This window comes from Octodon degus, unplaced genomic scaffold (assembly GCF_000260255.1).
Source record: "Octodon degus isolate 3935 unplaced genomic scaffold, OctDeg1.0 scaffold00113, whole genome shotgun sequence".
NCBI classification, from domain to species: Eukaryota; Metazoa; Chordata; class Mammalia; order Rodentia; family Octodontidae; genus Octodon; species Octodon degus.
This window is the reverse complement of record NW_004524689.1, coordinates 7867615-7874556: the sequence shown is the minus strand read 5'-3', so window position 1 is coordinate 7874556 and position 6942 is coordinate 7867615. Positions and strand designations below refer to the sequence as shown.

Sequence of the window (6942 nt, the reverse complement as noted above, 5' to 3'; positions counted from 1 at the left end):
TTTTTCGATCTGCAGTGCCACAAATACTGGCCTTTGGGTCCCAAGTCCTGAGTTCGAGTCCCGTCTGAGTCTCAGTTTCTACATGAGTGAAATGTGAGGATAAGTCTACTTGAGGATACTGGGAGGTGCCAAACAGAGGCCGAGCTGGGTTTGGTGGCACATGTCTGCAATCCCAGTAATCTGGGAGGCTTAGGCAGGAGGACCACAAATTCAACCCCCGCCTGGGCAGTTGAGTGACTTAGCAAGACTGTCTGAAAATTTATATATGTATGTATATGGGGGCTGAGGATGTAGCTCTGTGCAAAGGCCGGGATTTGATCCCCAGGCCTAGAGGGAGACAGCGAGAGAGGTGTGAGCCCAAAGAGCCAGCCATGCCTTGGGAAAGGCTGGCAGCCTGTGTGGCAGATTTGCCCACTGTCAGGGGACTCGCCTTTGTTTGGCAACTCTGTCACTCACTGCTGGGCCATCCAGACAAACTGCCTCAACCTCTCTGAGCTCTGCCTCTCATCTGTACCAAAACAGGGACACCCTGGGACTGCCGCAGGCTGTCAACATGAGGCTCAGAAGCAAAACGTGAGTATCTGGTGGACCTGAGGTTCCTTCCGCCCTGGGGCCTCCTGTCCTCCTGTCCTCTTTTCCTGAGCCCTGATCTCCCCTTGGCCACCGCTACCTTTGCCTGCCTTATAGTTTAAGACCTGACTCCCTGGCTCTGTCCTGAGGGCACGGCTGTGACACCCCGCTGTCTGCGGATCTTTTGCCCCATGTGACTGCAGGCGCTAGAGTCTGTCGCAGCTGCAGGTGCACACACGTGGGTCCGGCTGCACGCATGGCCGCGGAGACCCACAGCGACACCTGTGAGATTTTTTTCCCCTTTCATTTGCGCTGCTGGTTCCCCGGCCTCCCCCTTTGTCCCATGACGTTCACTGCTCTGATTAAGTGGCAAGGGCTTTTATTCCCTACAATTCTCCAGTCATGAATAATGATGCTGGCTCATAAATGAGAATTGCTTTTCTATTTAAATTCTGTGAGAGTGTGCATGTGTGTTTTGTTTCTTGGAAAGAAAAAAAAGAAGGTATGAAGCCAGGACTCTGGGGTCATGTGAAGTTATTAATTTCAAGAGGAGCTCTTAGCTAGCTTATTAGCAGTGAGCTAAATGGCGGGATATTAATTACCTTGTTGCCGTCTGCATTTCCACGCTGGTGGTGGTCTGTCGGCAGACATGGGGAAAGTGGGTCCCCGTGGGATGCTACACGCGCAGTCGCGGGGGGAGGGGAAGAGGACCTAGGACTCTGGGACTCAGGCCAATGCATCAAACGCTGTCACCACAAAGAAATGACTCGTGTAGGAAGTGATGGAGTTGAAAATGCCCCCATCAGCGCACAGTGTATATGCGTGTCAGATTGTCACGCTGTACCCTGTGCATATATGAGTCACTGTGGGTCAAAAAGAAAGCTAGAATCAATTCTAATCAAAGACCTGGATATAAAACAAGAAGCATCGGAAGTGCAGGGAGATAACAGAGCAAGTGCTCGAGCTCAGAAGCGCCAGCTAGGACTTCCCGAGTAAAACAGTAGCAGCAAAGTGACACACAGAGGATTAAAAAATGGGACGCTTCACAGATTTGTGTGTCATCCTTGCACAGGGGTCATGCTAATAATCTTCCCTGTATCATTCTAATTTTAGTACATGTGCTACAGAAGAGAGGACTAAAGCCTAATTTTTTTCTTTTTCTGGTACCGGGGATTGAACTCAGGACCTTTCGCTTGCCAGGCAGGTGCTTATGCCGCTGAGCTATATCCCCAGCCCGGTTGACAAATGGAACTGCATCAAATTAAGTAGCTTCTGCTCAGCTGAGGGAAGGGACTGTTACAGGCTGGAGAAAGAAGTTTGACAGCAACTCTTCTGCGGGAGGACTCACGTCTGGAATATAGAAAGAACCCCCCTAAGAAACCTGCCAAAACAAGGGAACCAATCAGAAGACAGGTAAATGTGTGGGACAGACGTGCCTGCAAAGAAGTGCCCATGGCACATAAATGCGTGACAGCCTACTCATCACTTCTAGCCATGGAGCAAAGGCGATTCTGGACAGCGCTGAGATTCCTGCTTGCCCGATCGTGGAATGTCTGTCCTGGCGGGGATCCGGGGAGAAGAGGCCTTCCCTGTTACTGCTGCGGAGGTCAGGGAATCACAAGGAGACCCCCGGGGAAACTGAAAGTAGGACTGCTCCACTACCTGTCCTGGGTGCATTCCTGAGATATTTAAGACACCACGCTACAGGGACACGCGGGTGTCGGTTTGTGGCAGCAGCGTTCACAAGGGATAAGGCTACGCTCTGGAAACGGCCTGGATGCCCATCCTCAGATGATGAAAACTGGGTCTGCACACAGTGGAATATTGTGCAGCCGCCAAAAGAACTAACTCGTGTCATTTACAGGAAAATGCCTGGGACTTGAGGCCATAATGTTAAGTGAAGTAAGTCAACACAGGAAGGGCCAGGGAGATGGCTCAGTAGAATAAGCACTTGCCTGGCAAGCACAAGGGCATGAGTTCAATCCCTGGCTCTGCCAAGAAAAAAAAGAAAAAAGAAGGAAAAAAAAAAGTCAACACAGAAAGTTTATATCATATTGATTCTCTTATAGGAGAAACCTAAAATATAAAGAAATACATGAATGAATAAAATGAAGGAGAGACGGCAGGAAACAAGAAGACAGACTTTTGTAGATAGGGAAGGGGATTAGGAAGAAGGGGGAAGCTAACAGAAAGGGGTAAAGAGATTAAAAAAAATGATCAAAATATGTTGTCTGCATGTACCAGCTCCCTAAAATGAACATTGAGACTTTGTTTTGCAAACATAAACTAAGTAAAAAAGAAAAAAAAAAGAGTTAGGTGTGGTGGTGCCTGCCTATAATCCCAGCATCCAGGAGGCTGAGGCAGGAGGATTGTTGCCAATTCAAGGCCAGTCTGGGGTATATATGAGCCAGCCTGGATTAGATAGTGAGAGTCTTTCTCACAAGATCAAAATAAAAAAGAAAGAAAGAGAGAGAGCCAAGCCCGTTGTGGTGGCACACACCTGAAATCCCAGCTCTCGGGAGGCTAAGGCAGAAAGATCGCTGTGAGTTCAAGGCCAGCCTGAACCACATAGTGAGACCACATCCCCCCCGACCCAGCACCCACCCCCCAAAAAAAAAGCAAGCAAGAAAGTTGGCCCAACACAAACATGAGTGTGAAGTGCTCCTCGCGCAGGCTCGCTGCAGGCCCAGTGGAGCTGGGGTGACCCAGTGGCGGAGGATCCCTTGATTGAAATGTCACCTCACTTCGTCCCTGTCTGTGCCATATCGACACCTGCCTATTATTTACTATTTTTATTTCCACTAACTCACTAAGAAAAAAGAAAACCCTGAAATTTAGTTTAAAGGGAAACTATATCACAGCCATAAATGGGAAACTAGCATCCCTAGTCATAAATTCAAAGCAGCATAAACATGAATACATGACTATTAAAATAAAAAATGTGCACCACCTGGAAGCAACCTCCACGCAGGCAGGGCAGGGAGCACCAGGCATGGGCATCTGGGCTGGGTGGGAGGCGGGGTGTGCTAAACTGGTGTCCCCACCTCTGGTGACCAGCCCTGGGCCAGGACTGGCTCCCCGAGGCCTTTCTCAGTAGAGGTAGCCAAGGCCAGGGGGCTGCAGGAGCGTTGACAGGACGGGGAATTTCTGGATTTTTGCAGGTGGGAGAGTAACGCACAAATGATGTGTAGATTCTACACCAGCCCGTTTGCTTCCAGCTGGTATCCTCTGTGCCCTGGCATCCCCAGAATTCACAGCCCAAGCCAAGGGACTGTGTGACTGACCCTGGACAGACCTCCAGGCCCGTCCAGAACTCTGTATCTTTGTCTGCTTCCTGTGGCTTGAACAAGAGGCACCCGCATCCATTGTGTCAACCTGGCTGGGTGGGGTGCTAGATATGCGGCTGCGTGATGTTCTGGATTTTTCTGCAAGGTTGATTTGGGATGAGACAAACATTAAAATCTGCCAGTTTTGTGTAAAGCGATTCCTTAGTCTCTGTCTCTTCTCGCCTGCACAGCTTCCCTTCCTGTTCTCTGGAGAGCCGGACACCTGCAGAGCCCTCTGGACTGCTGGGTCCTTTGGTCGGAGCCAGCACAGGGAGTAGAGGAGAGGTGCTCTCCGTTTCCCTCCATGTATCTTCTGGCCCTGCAGAAATGTAATAGGAAAACTCAGCTCAGAACGGCTTCCCCATGAAGCGGATTTATCAGTGCCCAGCTCCATGCGTCTGGCAGTCGGTCAGCCTCCGGGGCTGTTTGACTCAGCAGCTCATGAATGCCATCAAGGGCCCCAATTATTTCTCCATCTCTCTCCTCTTTCTTATTCCTGATGTTAATGGCAATGGGTGGGTGGTTTCCCTTATGGTGACAAAAGGGCTGCACAGTTCCAGCCAAACCTCTTAGACCCAAAGGATAGAGATAGGTGTCAGTCTCCCCAGAATCATAGCAGAAGTCACTGGCCCACCTCAGAGCTGATGCCTGCGGCCATAGGAAGGATGCAAACAAATCAGCTCAGAACTAGTTTGCTGTTTGTTTGTCCTGGAGTCAAACCGAACTGAGCCTCTCATCACTATAAAACATCGTTGTGCTTCAATTTTGAGACAGAATCTCACTAATTTACTAAGTTGCCCAGGCTGGTCTTGAACTTGAGATCGTCCTGCCTCTGCCTTCCGGAGTACTGAGATCCCAGGTATTGACCACCATCTCCAGCTGAGATCTTGTGTATTGAAACTGATCACCATGGTAAAGGGCATGGGATTACCCTGTGGCAAGGGCTACTGGGAGAGAGTGGGATTGGCTCACCAAGCAGGGTGGCTGCCTCGAGGCAGCTGTGTGTGTCTGGGGCACTCCCTTCCATTCCTCGAAGCCTTCCCCCTCCTTCATCTCCTTTCCTCTGTGGTCACTTACCCAGTCAGCCCTGGGAACTAGATGTATCCATGTTGTCTGTATCCATCCTGTCCCCTTTCCTTGTTGTGTGGCTCAGAGACCCGGGCTTTGGGGGACCCCCTTGTCATTCCTTTGGCCTTGGGAAAGCTCTTCACCCTGGAGCCCAACACTTGCATAATGAGATCCAGGCTGTGCCACACGACTTCTTCCTAGGATTTCCATTCTTGTTTGTGTCGTCAGCTACTCCACTGCTGAGGCACAGGGCCAGCACCTAGGAATAAAGGATCTGCTTGAATTCGGCTTACCGCTTCAGGGAGCTCAGTCCATGGTCAGCTGGCTCCAAAGCAGACTCTTCATGGTGGAGACCATTAAAGCTTGGTTCATGGGGACATGGAAGCAGAGCAGGGGGACAATGTCAAGGGGAAGGGGGTCAGGGACAAGATAATCAGGGATAATCCCCAAGTCATGAGCTGTGCGTGGCCCTGTGGTGGCCCCAGACTAGGTCTTCCATGCTGTCTCTGCCCTGTGGAGAAAGCTGTGTGTGTGTGTGTGTGTGTGTGTGTGTGTGTGTGTGTGTGTATAGCCAGTTCTTGGACAGGATGAGGTCTTTTTCATGGAGTTAGCTTTCCTAGGGGTCTTTCTGAAGGTGGAACCGGCCTCGTGTCTCTCTGGTGTCCTGGCCTGCCATCTGCTCCTTTCCTACTACCCTAGCCATTGCTACCTGGAGAGCCTTGGCTGGGGCCTGTGCCAGGCCCACTGGACTTCCATCCTCCTAAACCATGAACTACATCAACCTCCTTTCTCATGGTTCAGCCTCAGGTATTTTGTTATAGTATCAGATCAGTTAGTACATTTACAATTTTTTTTTTTTTTTTTTTTTTGCCGAACCAGGGATTGAACTCAGATCCTTGCATTTGCCAGTCAAGTACTTATCCTACTGAGCCATCTCCCAGGCCCCTACAAATTTATTTTTATTAGCCCATGTTTGCATAAAGATGACATTCACTGAGGAAAGTTGGTACATGTATGTAACACATCTTAATTCCTTTGAAGCCCCCTTTGCTTTCCCTTCCTCCATCTCGGAGCCTCCCCGTTTTTTGCAAAAGATCTATCTCCCCATTTCCTATTATCTTTTAATCTTACCCTTTTAATTTTTTGCACTTTGCACTTCCCGTCTAAGAGAAGCCATGTGACATCGAAGCTGGTGTGTCTAATATTTATTCCATCTAACATTACAGCCTCGCGATGCACCATTTTTAAAGATGGGCCGAACTTACTCTAGCGCCAGCTCTCGGAGAGCTGCTCAGGCCGTCAGCATGAACACTGGCCTTGTCCCTGGGTCCAGCGCTCTGGACACCCTCGGCCTTCCTGCTTGCCACTCCCAAACCAGCCAAACTTCCCGGGCCTTGGGAAGTTTCCAAAGGCTGATATTTTGGCCCAGAAATTCTCATCCAAATCCCATTTTGCTTTTCCCATTTTATTATAGAAAACTTTCAAAGAGATTCAATACAGAAGACAATATAATAATGAGTCGGCTCTCCCCGATCAGGCAGCACCAGCAATTCTTAACTCGTGGCCAATCAATCCGGTTTTATTTATAGCCCAACACACTTCCCCCACCGCATTATTGTGAAACGAAACCCAGACATCTTGTCATTTAATCGGTAGATATTTTAGCATGATCTCTAAAAGATATCAGTCTTCTCTAAAACATAACTGCTCTGCCATTATCCTACCTAACAAATCACCTCTACTGCCTCAAGATCACCAACAACTACGCAGTATTCATGGCTCAAATATCTAGATAGATAGATAGATAGATAGATAGATAGATAGATAGATAGTCTCACTACACAGTTCAGGATCACAGTGATCCTCCTGTCTCAGCCTCCCCAGAACTGGGATAACAGGTGCATGCCACCACACCTGGGGTTCAGGGGCTGGCACAGTATGTGGTAACGGGGATCAAACTTGAGTCCTCGTGTTTGCG

At 49.3% G+C, this 6942-nt stretch overlaps 1 non-coding gene across 1 annotated transcript; it reads right to left on the bottom strand.

The window, feature by feature from the left end:
* Window positions 1-1597: 1597 nt before the first annotated feature.
* Window positions 1598-1707, bottom strand: LOC111812144. Its single transcript, XR_002817727.1, has one exon. It is a non-coding gene; the product is annotated as a U6 spliceosomal RNA (small nuclear RNA).
* Window positions 1708-6942: the final 5235 nt, after the last annotated feature.